This window comes from Portunus trituberculatus, chromosome 35, assembly GCF_017591435.1.
Source record: "Portunus trituberculatus isolate SZX2019 chromosome 35, ASM1759143v1, whole genome shotgun sequence".
NCBI classification, from domain to species: domain Eukaryota; kingdom Metazoa; phylum Arthropoda; class Malacostraca; order Decapoda; family Portunidae; genus Portunus; species Portunus trituberculatus.
In genome coordinates this window covers 10,020,926-10,040,659 of record NC_059289.1, presented here as the reverse complement: position 1 = coordinate 10,040,659, position 19,734 = coordinate 10,020,926, and the positions used below count along the sequence as shown (strand labels likewise).

The window sequence follows — 19,734 nt, the reverse complement described above, 5'->3', positions numbered from 1 at the left end:
TCTCTCTCTCTCTCTCTCTCTCTCTCTCTCTCTCTCCAGTGGCGGAATTATTAGACAGAAAAGCAGCGCCATGTGACGTCATCTCCTGTATGCGGATTCCCTTTTGGACGACGACTATCTTTATTTATTAGATTTTTTTTATTCATCTTTTATCCTTTTATTTATTTTTTTTCCTTTATTTATTTATTTCATTATTTGAAATGCGTGCCTCTCCTCTAATGAAGTCGTATTGTGTGTGTGTGTGTGTGTGTGTGTGTGTGTGTGTGTGTGTGTGTATCCAGCCTGGTTGTCTGTCTGTCTGTCTTTCTGTCTCTCTGTCTTTATGTCTGTCTGTATGTATGTATGGATGTATGTATGTATGTATATATGTATGTATGTATGTATATATGTATGTATGTATGTATGTATGTACGTATGTATGTAAGTCTCTCCAGATTGACTGATTGTGTGCATGGATTGCTTTCTTTCTTCCTTTCTTCCTTCCTCCTCATCTCCTTCCCCCCATCCATCCATCCATCCATCCATCCATCCATCCATCCATCCTTCTTCAAACATACAGAGAACGCTTGAGCTTCACAAGTAACACACACACACACACACACACACACACACACACACACACACACACACACACACACACACACACACAGTAGATGAGGCGGAAGCTGTTAATATGATGAAATTTACGAACAACGCGGTGTTTTTTATGTTATTCCAAATTAAAACCATTAAACCATTTTTTTTTATCTTTCGCCGCGGTGCTCAGTGTGTGTGTGTGTGTGTGTGTGTGTGTGTGTGTGTGTGTGTGTGTGTGTGTGTGTGTGTGTGTGTGTGTGTGTGTGTGTGTGTGTCTGCAATTTACTGGCAATCGCTCATGGGGATACTTTAAAGGGGTATCATTTGGAAATATTAGAGGTATATGACATTTCATTTACCTTCATTGATGTTGTTAGTTAAGCAAGAATTCTCACCGCAAAACCCACGGTGGAAATCATTTGCTAACCTGTTATCCTCTGAGTATTTCACCAAGCTAGCTGGAACGACGGTCTTCATTAAGTTGCTAGGCACACACACACACACACACACACACACACACACACACACACACACACACACACACACACACACACACACACACACACACACACACACACACACACACACACACACACACACACACACACACACACACACACACACACACACACACACACACACACCAGACTAATTCGTTAATAATTTCCTGGTTGTGATCCGTCTTCTCTCATGTAAATTGGCGTTTTTACCTCAGTTTCAGTCGGAATAATATTTTTATTGAAAATTTGTTGAATATGATCAGGGAGGAGGAAAAGGAGGAGGAGGAGGAGGAGAACTCATTGGAATGATAGATAGTGGGTGACATGAAGCGAGGGACGGAGGGAAAGAGGAAAGGAGGCAGGAAGGGAGTCGGGAGGGAATAGGAAAAATGGAAAGGAAGCAAGATGGAGAGAGACTTTGGTCGTCAGAGCGGAAATAGGAGAGGGAAGAGAGCGAGGGAGGAAGGAAAAGTTATAGTGTGTGTGTGTGTGTGTGTGTGTGTGTGTGTGTGTGTGTGTGTGTGTGTGTGTGTGTGTGTGTGTGTGTGTGTGTGTGTGTGTGTGTGTGTGTGTAGGAGAGAGAGAGAGAGAGAGAGAGAGAGAGAGATGCAAAGCTATTAACTCTTGAAGGCCAAATAGAAGTGTAAAATAAATAGAGAATAAATAGAGAAGGAAGAAATAGAGTGAGAATACGTGAATAAAGAAGAAAACTGGAAAGGAGACAGTGGAACAGAAACAAAAAATTACAGACAACGAAACGAGAAGAGTAAGACAAAATCAGGAAGAGGAGAGAAAGAGAAGAGAGTGAAGAATAAAGGAAGGAAGATCAGAGGAGGAAAGGCGAAGAAGGAAGCTAATGAATGGTGGTTAAGAAGAGAAAGGCAAGTAAGGGAGGAGAAAAATTTGTAGGTAAAAAGATGAAAGGAAGGAAAGAAGAATGAAGATTGGGGATGCAGAGGAAGTTAGGAAATTGCAGGAGAGAGAGAGAGAGAGAGAGAGAGAGAGAGAGAGAGAGAGAGAGAGAGAGAGAGAGAGAGAGAGAGAGAGAGAGAGAGAGAGAGAGAGAGAGAGAGAGAGAGAGGAGAGGTACGCAGCAGTAAGAGAATCAGGAATCTTTCTTATTGATGCCACGTTTCTTGAGCCCAACAGACGCAGGCCGTGTCGATTCTTCGCCTTATGTTTCTTCCTGTGCGGAAAGTCTGATCTATCACAGACCACCGAGGGGCATTTGTTACTGTCTGCTACACCTGACCTGCTTGCTGCCTCATCCTGTCCCTGCCCAGAGCCTCGCCAACACTCAGCCTCCACACCTCCCTCCCATCCTTCACTTCGCATCCTTCCTTTACCCAGCATCATTTCTCATACCTCCTGTCCTTCTCCTCCTCCTCCTCCTCCTCCTATTCCTCTTCTGCCTCGTCCATCATCCCTCCATATCTTTCTTTTACCCTGACTCGTTTCCTCATTCCATCATACCTCATTTTACTTCTAATCCCTTCACTACACCTGAAGTTAGGCATTCCCCCATACCCACCCCCTGCCTTCTCTGCACTCTCTTCCTGTTCCCATCTCAATCAAACAAGAGTTATCACGCCTGTCATGTTTCCCTGTACCTCCCTCGCTCGTCTCTCACACATCCTCATCAAATGATGCTCCACGTCACCAGGCAGATGCATCCTCCCCAGCAGGCAGCAGTGGCGGGCGTCAGGACAGGGAGGGGACGAGGCTGAGCGTGTCTATCCGTTCCCCAGTGAGGGCAGGGAAGGAAAAAGGGCGTGGAGTGCTGGGGCGTGAAACAGAGTCTGATAACTTGCAAATTTGCCCCTTTAGAAATGGAAGAGACAAGGAAAAGGGAAGTTGCTTATTACTATGATGGTGTTAGAGAATGAAGAAACTAGAATAAATTAAAGGGAAAAAATAATCAGAGCGTGAGAGCGTGAGAGGCCTGTGTGCTGTGGTGCTCTGGACGTTATTGGAAGAGTAAGTGATGCTAAAAATTTGCCCCATGAGGAAGGTGTAAGGCAATGCTAAAAAGGAACAGAATGACAGATAGAAATCATGTCTGTCCAGGCGTTGTTTAGCATGTTATATTCTAGCATCATTTTTTTAACTCTAGCTCTTATTCGTATATTTCTTCATCCTGCGTCACAAGGCAACTTGCTTATCTCAAATTTGATAGTATTAGGTTAAGTACTGAACAAAACTGTAGGGAGAGATCGAGGTGAGTGAAGAATAGTGCGCATACTTTTTTTTTATTATTATTTAGTGGCGTTCAATTTTTGCATGAAGAGGAAGGCTACGAGTCAGAAAGAAGCAAGGGGGAGCAATGATAGGACTCCTATCCACCCACTCAATCGAAAACCATTGAAAGGGACGAGGAAAAAGATAAGCGTCAAACTGAAAATTAAAAATGGCAGGGGCAAAATCGAGCTTCCCCGAATTCCCATCAGGAAGAGTGACGTGAATTTAGCAGCGTGGCTTCCATGAAAGACAGCAGTGGCGTGTTTGATGCAGCGCGGGGGTGAGTTGGTCTGTCAGCGGGGACGGCGTGGCGGGAGGGAAGGAAACACCAGGCTTTTTGGGGGGATGTGTGTGTGTGTGTGTGTGTGTGTGTGTGTGTGTGTGTGTGTGTGTGTGTGTGTGTGTGTGTGTGTGTGTGCTTCGCCGATGTAAAGTTGTAAATTGTTAAGACATCTTAAAAGAAAAATATTTAAAGGCTTTTGTAGTAAGGGAAGAGAAAAAAAGAAAGATACATTACGGGAGCAACAAAGGAAGGGAAGAAAATGAACTACGGAAATTAAAGAAGGAAGAGGAAGAGAATGAAATGAGGGAAGAAGAAATGAGGCGGAGGGAAGGATGAGATACGGAAATGGAGGCGGACAGGGGAAGAGGGAGGGTGACTTCTGGTGAAAGGTGAAAAAAGAATAAAAGTTATAATCCCAGTCCATCCCTCCTCCGCCCCTTCCCACCCGGTCCTTCCAGCTCCGCGACTCACTTTTCAGCTTCAGTCTCTCCATCAAGTCGTTTATATCCCCCTGTCAACAATCCGTCCAGTCTCCCTCAGTCACAGCCTTATTACCTGTCTTCACTCATAACGCTTCTCCGTCCCTCACGCTGCCCGTCACTGCCAGGCGTCCTCGTCTCTAAGTTTCAAATAAAGGCGTATTCTTTGGACGCATTCATCTTCGGTTGTTTGTTTTCTGCACTGTAGAAACACTTACTGGTGCAGGGCAGGGTGTCGGATGCAAAATTAATGTCTTAGATAACTTCGTTATCAACACAATGGCGCCCTTATTAGTTTATGCAGTCAATGACATAGTTAAATTTAAACTGCTTGTATAATCATTAGAAATTTGATTTATATGAAAATCTTATTAAAAATGTACTTGTTTGACTCATCACGAAACGTGGTGACAAGGTACCACGACGTATACATTTAGTTATACACTTGCTATGACCCTGTGTACTGGAGGCTATGGAGCGACCAGTGCCTCCTCGTGTACAGTGTCTGGAGCAGCGCCCCTGGAAGTAGGTTTGAATCCAGAGTTTCTAACTTTGTCGACAACAGGAAGATGGGAGGCGAAACGCTCGCCCTTGAAAGACCAACATTGCGGAAAGGTGCAAAGTTGTGGACGCTATTATGCGACGCTAGTTTACCCACGCCTGACTTCCCTCCCTTGCTCACCAGCGACCCACTCACTACCCGCTATGTGCCACGCGGCGTCTACAAATTCCTTTAATAATGTCCAGTCTCATGCAGCGTTGTTATTATTATTATTATTATTATTATTATTATTATTATTATTATTATTATTATTACTATTATTATTATTATCATTATTTTTATCATTATCATCCTCATTATTTAGTACAAGTTTTTGGCATGGAATTTCCTGTCTTTTGATGGCTGATGCTTCTGATGCTGAAGTGGATCTATGTCCGCCACTCAGGTGAACGCCGGTCTTGATTTAATCCTCTCTTGGCATCAGCGTTGGAACATGAAACTCAATCCTGACAAAACCAACAGTATTACCTTCAGTCGTTGAGGGAGCTGCAGTGCCGCACGCCGTGATATCACAGCCAAACGTCTCACTCCCAAACTCCTTGAACTGCTCTGGGACAACTTCGGATTCTAATACGGGAATCACGTTAGGAGTATTCTGCATATTTTTTTTTTTTTTATACCATGTATATATGTAGATCCATTCAAACTATCATCCTTTTCCGAATCATTTTTTAAGATTTAATTTGCAAAAAACAATACGACACTGCACCTCAAACCTTTAGTATGCAGCCACCACACTGTCTTGGTTCGTCCAAGTTTAAATCGGAGCCTTTGTTAAGTTTACATTTCCTACCATTGCAAAATTAAACAATCTATAACGATTGTGACAACTGGAAACTTTATAACGACTGTTAAGTATTTTTTGCTTTCCCTCTCTTGTTCGTAAAAGGAGGTGCACTTGGAAAGAAAAAGGTGGGTGCTTGAGGAACTTCAAACATATGAAGTAGTAACTCGTGCAGGCGGTGTATTAAAGGAACCAGAGTCTTCACGAGAGGCGCAGGAATGTCGAGCATGCCACGAGCGTCTGGCGGTTCGCCTTTGTGCCGGGGTTTTGTTTGCGGGCGGACGAGGCACGCACGGAGAGCGAAAGAAAGAAAAAGGACAGATGACCTCTTAAGTATGATGTTTACGTGGGTAATTGGCTGTGAAAAGCATAAAAAAAAAGGCCACGGAGGTGAATGCTGGGAAGGCGGCGACTATTCCAGGGTAAGGTGAAGATAGGTATTGCGTAGCTATCTTTGGCTTGATCATGCCACCCTCCACATCATTGACACCCGGCCTACTGTAGTTGCGGGACGCGAGGCACCACTACCACGCTGCTGCCACGTCTGGGAAAGCGATGCACTGAGGGGCGGACAGGACATAGAGCAGTGGGAGGTGTTTGTTGCTGGCTGTCCACCGCTCTTCAAATTCTCCACTCAGGCTCAAGAAGCATTACTTAATGTACGCTGCCTGCCATAACTCCTTCCTTTGTATTTGGATTTTGAAAGAGTTGAGCAACTAGATTTTGGAGTGCTCTGGTACGTCCTTACAAGGTTCATAATTCATACTATTGAAACAGAGAAGGTAAAACAAGGAAAGCAGTAATAACAGAAGCAAGCGGCAGCCATTCCACGATGTATCATGAGCCTTTCTTCCCATTATCAGTCCTACAGTGCCCGGATCTGTTCACTCGAGTATAAAAGCAAGTAAAGTTGAATAAGAGTATAGTAAAGCAAGTAAGTAGGGATGCCTGAAATGTGGCGAGACCAAAGTGTGATGAAAGGAGGGTGGAGAGAGAGAGAGAGAGAGAGAGAGAGAGAGAGAGAGAGAGAGAGAGAGAGAGAGAGAGAGAGATGAACCCAGGATAAAGAAGACGGAAGAGGATGAATAAACAAAGATAGAGGGAAGGAGAAGAAGCAGGAGGAGGAGGAGGAGGAGGAGGAGGAGGCTGGGGAGTAAGAAGCAGGTGAGGGTGAGAGATGAAGAGTGTAGGAGCGGGATTCTGGGGGAAGAGATAAGTTTTTATGAGTGATGGAGATGAGGGAGGGCAAAGGAGTGAGCAGCGATGGAGGCAGCGAGACGCGGTGCGGGAAGGAAGGAAGAGAGGGAAGAAAAGAGTAAAAGAATGAGTGAAAAGTGAAGTAGTTCAGTAGGCAACGGAAAAAAAATGAGAGGAAAGTAAAACAAATAAAAAAATTCCCAGAAAGAAAGAGACAAAAATTACAAAAGGAAAAGAAATTGATAAAGTTTCCAAAGTTTAAAGTGAATTGCGAAGAAAATGGAAGAATGGCGATGTTTTGTCTGATTTTTGACAAATTTACCGATTCATAACCTTGCCCTTACTCTCTACTACCAAAGTTAGAGAGTGCAGCGCGTGAGAAACAGCCTGGTAAGGCGAAAATGCATGTTGCTGTTTGTTGTTCCTTTGTGTTGCTTTGTGCAGCATTTCTTTCCCCGCCACCAATCTGCCGCAGGTGGTCCGGCAGTTATGGCGTCAGCCGGGCTACTCTGTCACTCAATGGCAACAAGTATTTACGATTTTACGACGCCAAAGATGAGTTGCTATGCACCGTTCGTCATGCAGGACACGCGAGGCACATCACGGTGCTCCACATTCACTCGTGTGTGAATTACTGTAGCGGAATATAAAGTATTTGTATTTTTGTCCGAACAGCTGGCGAAGTATTAATACAGCGCTGATGAATAGCTAGTCTTGTCTCCAGCTTTACTTTATTCAATTATCAGGAAATAAAGCTTTCGGAATAACTAGTTATCAATCAAAATTGCTTGTATGGTTTCTCTTGGCGGTCACATATGTAAATATTATTATGCAAGTCCTTCGCAGAAATATGTCGCGTGCAGGTGAATACTATCACCCTGAAGAAGGACGGCCTTGGTGTCCGGCACTGATTACCGGTGCAGCTCAGGTAAACATTCCATTCCCACCTGATTCACGCCTGACTCACCTTGTGACTGTGAGATGGCCACGTTTTTTATTCACGTCTGGCTCACCTTGTAACTGTAAGATGACCACGTTTTCTACATTAGAAATATTCATGAATACACTCAAGAGTATTTCAAGATTTTTTCTTAAAACATTTACGAGTATGCTCGCATTCGATACACACACGTGTCTTTCTATATGTGTGTGTGTGTATATATATGTGTGTATGTGAGAGAAAAAGAGAGAGAGAGAGAGAGAGAGAGAGAGAGAGAGAGAGAGAGAGAGAGAGAGAGAGAGAGAGAGAGAAAGCCAGAAAGTTGAAAACGAGGACAGCAGTCTGCCTATTCCTCTTCTTTCTTCCCTTCCTTCCCTTCCGCTCTTAATTTCTTCCTTTACCTCGCTCCTTTATGGCCACCTTCCCTCCCTCTCTCCCTCCATGTCCTCCCACAGACAGTCGTACGTACCCACTCCTTCACTGAGTTACACTTGCCGGAAGCTCAAAGGAAAGTCCCCGCGGTCTCGCCTCCCTTTCCGTGATGATATTACTGGAAAGTGAGATTCGTTATACATTTGGCAAAAAGCTTCCTGATAGCCTCCTTGCAGCGTAGGAATTAAAAAAATGCCTTCGGAATTTCTCTTTGGAGTTGAGGAAATGGAAAAGAAATATTCCTTTGATCAGATGAACCACAAGAGGACGAGAGACTTTTACTAATTAATGAATGAAAGCTCGGTCGGGGAGCAGCAAGGTAAAGGCGACCTGGCGAGGCCACGGATGGGTGGAAGGAGGGGCGAGGGAGAGGAAGAGGTTACTGAGGCCCCATGAAGCTGCCAAGAGTGTGGTGAAGAGACATAGTTCTGAGGCAGAGACCACCGCCACCACCACCACCACCACCACCACCACCACCACCACCATCATCACCATCACAGTGATCTTTGTCATAGAAGGAAAAACAAATGTACCTCTTGTGTCTTGCTTAACTCTTCTTGTTATGGGTTCTGGATGGCAAAGACCGTGGTGTGTGTGTGTGTGTGTGTGTGTGTGTGTGTGTGTGTGTGTGTGTGTGTGTGTGTGTCTGTCTGTGTGTTTATGTGTGTGTGTGTGTGTGTGTGTGTGTGTGTGTGTGTGTGTGTGTGTGTGTGTGTGTGTGTGTGTGTGTGTGTGTGTGTGTGTGTGTGTGTGTGTGTGAGGGTAAAAAACACGTTGACAAGCAGAGTATCGTCATCACAGCAATAATCGTGCGTAATGTCATGAAATATTGCACCGTCCCTGGTGAAATATTACTCCAGTGTATCAATAACCCTTGCATCGCTCGCTCCCTCCTTCCCTCCTGTCTATTGATTCCCTCCCTTCTTACCTTCATCCCTCTCATCACACTCAATCACTCTCCCTCATCCTATTCCCTCACTCCTCTCTCTGCCCATACCATTATATTTTCTTATCATTTTCCATCTTCTCTTTCATTATTTTTCCTCATTATCATTTCCACTGCCTTTTCTCTCACTCCATTTCTGGTATCATCCTCCCTCCTCTTACTTCTTTCTCTATCCCTATCAATGCATTAACTCCTTCCCTATCACCTAATTCCTCCATCTCTGCCTTTACTCTCCTTCATTCACCCTCACTTCTCAATCCCTCTCATCCTCGCCTCTCACTTCTTGTCCCAATCATTCTCTCTCTCTCTCTCTCTCTCTCTCTCTCTCTCTCTCTCTCTCTCTCTCTCTCTCTCTCTCTCTCTCTCTCTCTCTCTCTCTCTCTCTCTCTCTCTCTCTCTCTCTCTCTCTCTCTCTCTCTCTCTCTCTCTCTCTCTCTCTCTCTCTCTCTCTCTCTCTCTCTCTCTCTCTCTCTCTCTCTCTCTCTCTCTCTCTCTCTCTCTCTCTCTCTCTCTCTCTCTCTCTCTCTCTCTCTCTCTCTCTCTCTCTCTCTCTCTCTCTCTCTCTCTCTCTCTCTCTCTCTCTCTCTCTCTCTCTCTCTCTCTCTCTCTCTCTCTCTCTCTCTCTCTCTCTCTCTCTCTCTCTCTCTCTCTCTCTCTCTCTCTCTCTCTCTCTCTCTCTCTCTCTCTCTCTCTCTCTCTCTCTCTCTCTCTCTCTCTCTCTCTCTCTCTCTCTCTCTCTCTCTCTCTCTCTCTCTCTCTCTCTCTCTCTCTCTCTCTCTCTCTCTCTCTCTCTCTCTCTCTCTCTCTCTCTCTCTCTCTCTCTCTCTCTCTCTCTCTCTCTCTATTATATACCCATCTTCCCAGCTCATTCTCTCTTCAGGGCCTCCTTCCTCTCATTCTTCCTCATATCCTTGTCATTCATCCATTCTTCACACAACACTTCGTTCCTTCTCTTCCTGGTCACCTCGAGGACCTTCCTCTCTCTTCTCTCTCGTCTTCCCTCCTATCCCCTTCTTTTCTTCCCCATCCCTTCCTTATTTCGTGGTATTCTTCCACCCTCTCTTCCAACACAACAATTCATTCCTTCTCTCCCTGGTGGCCTCGAGTCCCTTCTTCTCTCATCTTCCCTGCTATCCCCTTCTTTTCTTTCCCCATCCCTTCCTTCTTTCCTGGCTTTCTTCTTCCACCCTCTCTTCCTCCTTCATTTCGTTTCTTTTCTTCCACAATACTCTCCATCATTAAGTTATAATAATATCATTTAGTTATTATTTTCCCATGGCTTCCTCGCTCCCTCGCTCTAAAAACATTCAATCTCAGGGAAATGCAAGACCCAACCTTTCCTCGAAGCCTTTGTGTGCCCGCCGCTCGCTGTCGTATCTATGCAGATTTTTTTTTTTTTTTTTTTGCGATAAGGTTTATGAATCAGCAGGTTCCTTTTATCGGGAGGAATTCGGAAAAAGGACACTACTGCTTCCCTATCATGGTGAGGGGAATGCGTGTGCTGGTCGGGTCGGGCAGAGCAAAGGTTCAATGGCTAAGGCTGGGTTTGATGGACAGCCACCACACACCGCACACAGCGTCATTTTGGCCAACAGCGTACAGTACATATTCCTCGGGCCAAGAGCATCTGTACATAATAGTCACAAGTCATAACTCTCTAGTATTGACAATACTGCACCACACTCTTCCTCTCCACTTGCCTCACTCCCGTGGGCGAGGCACAGGAGAGTTCCTCGCGTGTGTACAGGAAGGGACCGTGAGAGGCAGCAGTGTCTGTGGTAACCTAAACTAACACAGGGTATGAATCGGGCACGTGTTCCATTATCTTTCCGCCACGACTGCTCCTCATGATCAGTTAAGTTGTAGAGTCCTTAATGAGAAGTAATAGTAATAGTTTTAACTTTTCTTCTTTTTACTTCTTCTGGAGGAATTTGGGACAGGCAACCTTAACTTGTTTGAAGGAATATGTGTCACAAAGTGTTTCACCATGGAGGACATATTACACAACATTATTCCGGAAATTTTGTAGCTTATCTCTCAGTTCATGATGTAGCGACCTAAAGTCAGTACCAATCATATTTCCAGTCCGGGTTGTTATGGAGTCACAGGTTGTATCCCTCTCACGGACGTTCCCTTCTGGCTGGCGCATAGCATCCCACAGATATCTCTATCCCATGTACAGCCTTGAGTAAGTAGTCTGTAGTTCTTGCCTGACGTGTATTCCGAGAGCAGCGTAATCCGATGGTTTCCCGGCAGTCAGGCCGAGTTACCACCTCAAGGACGGCTTCTCATCTACACATGCGGCCTCCTCCTCCTCCTCCTCCTCCTCCTCCTCCTCCTCCTCCTCCTCCTCCTCCTCTACCTCGAGATTTTTTTACTAACGAAGTCAATACATTAATTAATTTTCCTAAGTAGAAACGCGAGCTGCAACAAGGAAAAGAGGAGGGAGAGAAGAGAACAACAAAAAAGGAGTAAAGAGGAGTAAGAAGACGATGAGCGTGACGTAGTGGAGAAAGAGTAAAGGAAAGAAAAAATGAAAAATAATGAAGCTAGTGGAAAAAGGGAACACCATGAAGAAAAAAGGAAGAAGAAATGGATGGCAGTGGGTGGTAAAAAAAAAAAAAAGGAGGAGGAGGAGGAGGAAACAGGCGATCACCTTCAAATGAGTTCCCTCTCAGGTCAGGTTTGGCAAACCCGATCGATCCTCATGTCTTCTCAACACCTGTTTGTTGTGTACTGCTGTCTGCCTGTCTGTCTGTCGGTTTGTCTGTTATGAACACATGTCTGTCCGTCCGCTTGTTTATTTATTCGACACTCTCTCTCTCTCTCTCTCTCTCTCTCTCTCTCTCTCTCTCTCTCTCTCTCTCTCTCTCTCTCTCTCTCTCTCTCTTTCTCCTCGTCACGTCACGTCACGTCACGTCACTTCACGTAACGTCACGTCACCGCCGCAAGCAGGCAGGTGTGGCCCCTTGCCAGCTACCCCCCACGCACGTCAACACCGCGGCGCCATCAGCGGTCGACCCCCTCACGTCACCTTTCGCGTTGCCGTAACCCAGAAACCAGTTTTGAGGGTGGCGTGATAGTAATTACTTGTGCGGGATAGTAAGTCTGGCATCGTAAAACTAGGCGTGTCTCATTTTTCTCTTTCTTTACGTGCCGTTCTCCTGGAAACACTTACCTCATTGGACGGGGAGTTTTCCTCGTCTTTCCCGCGATAAATATTTCACCATTAAGTGGCAGCTTCCTGCACGGAGAAATGCCTCGCGCCAGCCTTGCACTGAAGACTGTCCGGTGAATTCAGTGGGTTTTTTTTTTTTTTTTCATTGAAATAGGAAAAAAAATTAAATTTACTTTTTTGTGTGTTAGAGAGAGAGAGAGAGAGAGAGAGAGAGAGAGAGAGAGAGAGAGAGAGAGAGAGAGCCTTGCGTCCTGTGAGTGGCGGGTGTCGCGTCCCATTACTGCTGGGTCAGGTGGCCGCAGTGGACAAGTTATAATGGAGCGGTGCAGGCAGTGTGGCGCTGAGGGAACTTGTGCAGGAGATAATGGAGGCAGGGCTTGTGAAATCTGACTCCTGTGATATTGGCAGAAAGTAGAGAAAGAAGGGGCGGCAGAGAGGAGAGAGAGGCTGAGGCGGCGGGAAAACGTGGCAGAAATAACGGTGGAGAGAAAGACACCTGCTTGGAATGGGAGATGTGCGGCCTTTGAGGGGAGAGGGTGAAGATGCAGGCTGGAGGTGAAGTTTTGTTTTTTTCCTTTATAGAGAGAATAAAGTAACGAAGCAGACCCGGAAGACCACGAGCAGAACGGGAGGCGGGAATTGGAACAAGCGAGGCAATGGTTCCCGAGGCTGTGATATTTTGTCGAGGCTTGGGGTCGGAAGGCTACGTGGCGTGTGGGTTTGGAAAGGGCTGTGGGCGGAAGGGGAATGAAGCCAGGGTGGTTATTGGGGTGGGCGTGGAGAAGAGTCACATTTAGTTACCTGGAAATCTTTACCTGCGCTTAACCTGTATACACACACACACACACACACACACACACACACACACACACACACACACACACACACACACACACACACACACACACACACACACACACACACCACACACACACCACACACACACACACACACACACGGGCACCAAGTGAGCATCGCCTGGAGAATTCCCGCCTGTTTGGACGAGCATTGTTTAATTTCTTACAAATTTGAACCACAGATCCTTTACTGATTACCAATGACGGTGCAATTGATTTCTCATCCCGCATTGCTCGCTCTTATTATTACGATTTATTGATCAGGTGTTTTGTGTTGTGTACGTAACGCATTCAACTTTTTTTGCTGTATTTTTTCCATGTGCTTGGTGTTATTTTACTGAGTGGCGGTGTATTATGTGCTGGTTGTCTCTGTTTGTGGCTCGCGGCCTTGGTGTGACGATCGTGACGTGTGATCGGTGTGGTGTTGGGTGGTTGGATGGTTAGATGGACACAAGAATGCACTAAAATCTTCCCAACAATTGAGTCTCGTGGAGTGGAGAACTTGAGATGAAAACGGGTTGTAATTTCTGACTGATATTCCTTCATCCTGTAATTACTTCACATAACTCTCGAGATTTATTAAGTAATGTTAAAAGCTCGTAAATGTAAAAAAGAAGTGATTCATTTGTGGAACCTTATTATTTTCATTTGTAGGACAACCTCTCTCTCTCTCTCTCTCTCTCTCTCTCTCTCTCTCTCTCTCTCTCTCTCTCTCTCTCTCTCTCTCTCTCTCTCTCTCTCTCTCTCTCTCTCTCTCTCTCTCTCTCTCTCTCTCTCTCTCTCTCTCTCTCTCTCTCTCTCTCTCTCTCTCTCTCTCTCTCTCTCTCTCTCTCTCTCTCTCTCTCTCTCTCTCTCTCTCTCTCTCTCTCTCTCTCTCTCTCTCTCTCTCTCTCTCTCTCTCTCTCTCTCTCTCTCTCTCTCTCTCTCTCTCTCTCTCTCTCTCTCTCTCTCTCTCTCTCTCTCTCTCTCTCTCTCTCTCTCTCTCTCTCTCTCTCTCTCTCTCTCTCTCTCTCTCTCTCTCTCTCTCTCTCTCTCTCTCTCTCTCTCTCTCTCGTTTCCAGATTTGTGGTTATCATCTTCACGTAATTAAAACTTGTATTGCTTAATTAGAACCTCACCTCCAGCTATATATTTGTTCATCTTTCTTTTTCTCTTACTTTCCTTCCCTCAAGAGCCTCTGCAGGAGTTCCCGGACAGAAACATTTCCTAGTCATAAGTAGTCTTAAACTTTGTGTCTATTACCGGACAAACTTCCTCCTTTCGTTTACTTAGGCCAGCACGTGTACTCATGTTTACCTAAAGAAGAAGAGCTGGAGCGGCAGAGGAACAGTTACCTTCTCTTTCTGCTTCCTTATTTGTACTTCACTCAGACTCTTGTGTTTTGGTTTGCCATCCTCCATCATCTGTGTTTGTGTTGCTTTTGATGCCTTGGGGGAAAATTGTCCATTCTCTCTCTCTCTCTCTCTCTCTCTCTCTCTCTCTCTCTCTCTCTCTCTCTCTCTCTCTCTCTCTCTCTCTCTCTCTCTCTCTCTCTCTCTCTCTCTCTCTCTCTCTCTCTCTCTCTCTCTCTCTCTCTCTCTCTCTCTCTCTCTCTCTCTCTCTCTCTCTCTCTCTCTCTCTCTCACGCACACATTAACAAAGATGCTTTACACAGAATGTCCTCAGTGTACGAGTGGCTTTGTGTTCATTATCAAAGGAGAGGAGGGAAGAAGCAGTGAACACAAGGAAGTCATCAATATGGCGCTGGACTCGTCTCGAACCTTCTCGCCAGTACAGAACACGGCAGTTTGTCTTGCACAGGTTTGCCCAGATACTCATTAATCAGCCAGCCTGTCCAGGGTGGGAGGCAGTTGGGAGATGGTGCGCAGCTTGTCCTGCCTGGCGAGCACCGCACCTGGGCAAGGCTGGTGGCGAGGAGAATCACCTCCACACCGTGACGTTCAATCATTAACGACATGGATGCTTTCCAAACTGACGTGCCGTGCCATGTAAGCTTTTTGTTGTAACGCTATTAAAGTAATTTGCTAATCTTTACTGTTATGTTAGTAATGTTTAATGAAGTTAATGATGTGCGCTTCAACTCATGCTCTTAACTCATGATTATATTATTCCTACTTTTTTATGAAGCATTAACGCACACGTGTATGTGTGTGTGTGTGTGTGTGTGTGTGTGTGTGTGTGTGTGTGTGTGTGTGTGTGTGTGTGTGTGTGTGTGTGTATACGTCATTTTAATAGCAACATCTGTCGTTTCTGACTTTGTGTGTTCAGGAAGGAGACCAGTGTTCCGTGTATGGTGGGGGACCAGGAGGGAGTGTTCCTGTCATGGAGCAGCGGTGGTCTGGCGCCATGGCCAGTGGTGGCAGTCCTTTCTGTTAGTTTTTCCTTTCTTACGATTCACAAGAGTATAACATTCCCACGCCATCATCTTGTGGTTATTGTTTGTATTCGAGCGATTCTGAACTTCTGAACGTTCAAACTTCAGATCGTTTCAGATTCAGTTCTGTTGCATCAACCAGTGAGTCAATGGTAGTGCTGTGTTCAGTGTGTTCTTGTCTGCCCGCCGAGCATCTGCGTCTGTAACCACGCTGTTTAAAGCAACACACACACACACACACACACACACACACACACACACACACACACACACACACACACACACACACACACACACACACACACACACACACACACACACACACACACGGTGGTTGCCAAAAACGTAGTCTCATGTCACAAAATGCAGGACATTAATTTGCATGGCTCACACATTACCGTGCGTAGCAATGTGTAAGCAGAGTGTTACATTTAAAGAGGAATCATGATGCAGCTCTCAGAGGAATTTGCCACGATTCCCTCACTACACGGCGCACGGACGCCACTCCACTGCCAATAAGAACGACAAATCTAATCACAACTCCATGGACGATCAGAAATGCAGCATGTTTTGTTATCAATAGTATTATTCCTTTAGAGAGTTCACTAAGAATTAAAACCGAAATATGAGAAAAATTCTGACTATATTACTGTTCATTGTCTGCCAATAATATGTAAGCCGTCAGATTTTGTCTTGTGTGAGAATTATTTCTCTCTCTCTCCCTCTTTCTCTCTCTCTCTCTCTCTCTCTCTCTCTCTCTCTCTCTCTCTCTCTCTCTCTCTCTCTCTCTCTCTCTCTCTCTCTCTCTCTCTCTCTCTCTCTCTCTCTCTCTCTCTCTCTCTCTCTCTCTCTCTCTCTCTCAGGTAAGTGATGGGAGCAATCAGGAGCGGCGAGGTGGCGATGCGCGGCTCGGGACTCAGCGGCCCCTGGACATAAATCTAAGAGGCGGCTTTGAATTCATTCAGGTTCTTTATGATTTATTGTTGCAGTAAAGGTTGTCCTGAGCGTTGCCTTGTGGATAGCGCTGCTCGGAAAACCTGATGAATGTTACGTAATCTTACCGCAGTCTAATGTATGTAAATGAAATTTTTTAAACACCTAGTATAAGGAATATTTCTCATTCTTTGTATAGTTATTCTCCTCATTATTGAGTCAGACGGAAATATGTCCCTCCTGAAGCCAAATCAGACTTCCATGAGTGGGTTGAATATCCATGAGTTGGTAGGTAAGCTACGGGAAATCACCAGGCTTTCGTAGTAATCCTTGCATACCTATATTTGGTTGTGTTCTCTATACGTACAAGAAATTTCCTTTAAATGTACCTTGGTGACTGCAGTAATAACCTGAATCTGTTCTAGTGATCTACATAAACACGTATTCTCCTTAACGGAAAAGAGTAGTTTGCTTGAGTTGATTCGCTCTATCTTGTGTACAGTACTGTAAGACACCTGGCTTGAAGACAGGTAGGCGTGCGGCCAACTGGATGGCTGAGTGAGCCTAACAATGACGCAAACTCGGTGGGCTGAAGTGGAAGGCGCGGTGGCGGACGATTGTATAGAACAAATTACAAATAATGAGGTTCTGGTGAGTGACCCAAAAACTGAACGTGACAAAAAAGCTGCATATAAATGGATAATTCATTGAGACGTCATCAGGTGACTAAAGCTGAACCTCTGCAAGCGTGTAGCGGCAGCCTCTCATACCAGGCTGGTGGAGGTGGCGGCGGTAGTGGTGGTGGTGGTGGTGGTGGAGAGGAGTATTTTTTCTAGTTCCACTACGACACACACACACACACACACACACACACACACACACACACACACACACACACACACACACACACACACACACACACACACAAACAAACAAACAAACAAACAAACAAACAAACAAACAAACACACACACACACACACACACACACACACACACACACACACACACACACACACACACACACACACACACACACACACACACACACACACACACACACACACACACTTGGTGCGTGGGGGTTGATTTGAGCGCAGAGTCAGTGTGAAGCATGGCGCTCATTCTGACAGCGAGCGTTATTACCTTTCTTGTCGGCAGGGAAGGTATGGCGGCGATAAATTTCAGTGAAGCAAACACACATGACAGCGGCGGTTGAGTCCATGTTTGGCCACCACTCATGATGCGGCGCGCGTGGTTTTTAACAAGCTGAGATCTCACATGGTTTTCAGCGACGTCCCGCTGCTGGCTGGACTGAGAGAGAGAGAGAGAGAGAGAGAGAGAGAGAGAGAGAGAGAGAGAGAGAGAAGCTCGCTGAGGAAAGATATACAGTGGCCATCTCCAGTTACACAGTGCGCCACCTTTCTTGATTATGATCCAGCAAGAAAATAAAGGAAAGGAAATACCGAGTCAGCTTCTGCAGCAGCCGCCCTCGAGCCACCACCACCACCACCACCACCACCAACCACAACAACAACAACAACTATAATATGTGGCAGGGAAGAATCGCACACGACTTTTGAAGCTGAGACTTTAAAACCTCAAGAGGGGAATATTTTTGTAAAGAAATCTCATGGAAGGAAATGGAAACACCAGCCACTTTTTCCTCTCAACATTGCTTTTTACAGTTTGGTCAACGGGGGAATAGATACACATTCTTTGCTTTGGTGTGTGTGTGTGTGTGTGTGTGTGTGTGTGTGTGTGTTATTCACGGGGCAGAAAGTGTGTCGCTTCGTGTTGCACTGTCTCGCGTGGCATAGCGGGCGTACACTGGCGGGGTTGGCATTTGCGGAACGGAAGGAAAAGAACAAAGAGTGAGCGTGTGTGGGCGAAGAAGCTGCCAGGCTGGGGAAGGGACGCGGCTCAGGGAGGGTGTTGGGTGTTGTGTTATGGAAGGAAGTCCCGGGGGCAGGCAGGGCTGATCTGAGGAGGAGGAACAGAGGCAGGAAGAGGAGTGGGAAGTGAGGGAATAAATAGGGGAAGAGCAGGTGGTGAAGGAGGAGAAAGCTGAAAAAGAGGAAGAGGATGTAAAGGAGCACAAAGGGTAAGAAGTAAAGGAGAGAACAGGAACAGGGAGAGCATCAGTATGAAAAAGAGAATGTGGTGGTGATGGAGAAGGGAAAGGGAGAGGAACACTTGGAAGGGAAAGAAGAAACATAAGAGACAGAAAAATAGTTAAGGAGAGGTGATGGTCGTAGAGGAAAATGTGAGACAGAATGATGATGGTGACGACGACGAAGAGGAGGAGGAGGAGGAAGATGAGGAGCTGATGTAAGAAAAAGAAAGACATGTGGTCTGCAGGAAAAACGAAATGAAAAGGGGAGATAAGTTAAAACGAGACGTAGGAAACTCAAATATTGAAAGAGGAAGGAAGGCAATCGAGGAGATGGAAAGACAGGGAAAGAAATTAAGAGAGGACACTAAACCGATGCGGAAATTGAAGTGACGAAAGAAAACCAAGACAATAAAGTGCACGGAACATTGACAAAGACTAAAATGAAACTATATATCGAGGAAAAAAATACACAAAACAAAAATGAAACTGGAAAAGAAAAGGAATGAGAAAAGAAAGAGTTTGAGTACTATATATTAGATGCTGGAATCCATAAGAACATACAGCGACGGAGTACTTCAGATTAAAAGAGAATTACATTGGGATACGTTTTTTTTTTTTTTTATACCACACTGGGTTTTTCACAGGAATTTATGGGCTAAAGGGGATATTTTTTGGGATACCTCCTATCTCAAAGGCCACGCGCTAGGAAACCCTTGCCCCGAGTGAGGAAGCCCAACCTGCACTCGGACCGTGGACAGGATTCGAACCCGTGCACTTAGAGATCCCTCGGACCCCAAAGCACACATGGTTCCACTGCACCACGGCGGTTGACCTGTAGCAAGAATATTTGCTGAAGAGGAGGAGGCGGAGGAGGAGGAGGAGAAAGAGGAGGTGGTGGTAGAGGAAGAGGTGAATGTGGAGAAAGAACACAATAGAAGGAAATCCGCAAACTATTTGGCCATTACGGAATTGCTTATGGTACTGAAACGAGGAAAGCTTCAGGCCACCACAACTCAAACAAAGAGAAAGTGAGGAGTGAGGAAAGAAAAACAAATGCAAAACAAGCACAAAGATGAGCTGTTTTCTTTGTCCTTACTAAGCTGCTTGCGATAAACTGAACTGCCTGTGTCTTCAGCCAGAGACATTCATTTATTTCATCTTTGTATCCTTTTGTGTGTCCGTATTACATTTAACTCTCCAATATATTTAATTCGTGTGTCTGATTTCTAGTCTTTCTTAAAAATTCTAGTGTTCTTTTTCCTCCACTTTTTTTTTATATATTTTCATCGATCTGCGTCTGTTTTATTCGCCTTTCATCTCTTTTTTTCCACCTTCCCTTC

At 45.4% G+C, this 19,734-nt stretch overlaps 1 long non-coding RNA gene across 2 annotated transcripts in view; it reads left to right on the top strand.

Annotated features, from left to right (window-relative positions):
* LOC123513175 overlaps positions 1 to 19,734 on the top strand; it is a 55,031-nt gene that overhangs the window by 5,635 nt on the left and 29,662 nt on the right. Inside the window, exon 5 of one of the 2 annotated variants that reach the window (XR_006677282.1) lies at positions 16,210 to 16,498. The exons of the other annotated variant lie outside the window; for it this stretch is intronic. This is a non-coding gene — a long non-coding RNA (uncharacterized LOC123513175). Of the gene's footprint in view, positions 1 to 16,209; positions 16,499 to 19,734 lie in introns of those variants that run through there. 2 annotated transcript variants of the gene reach the window in all.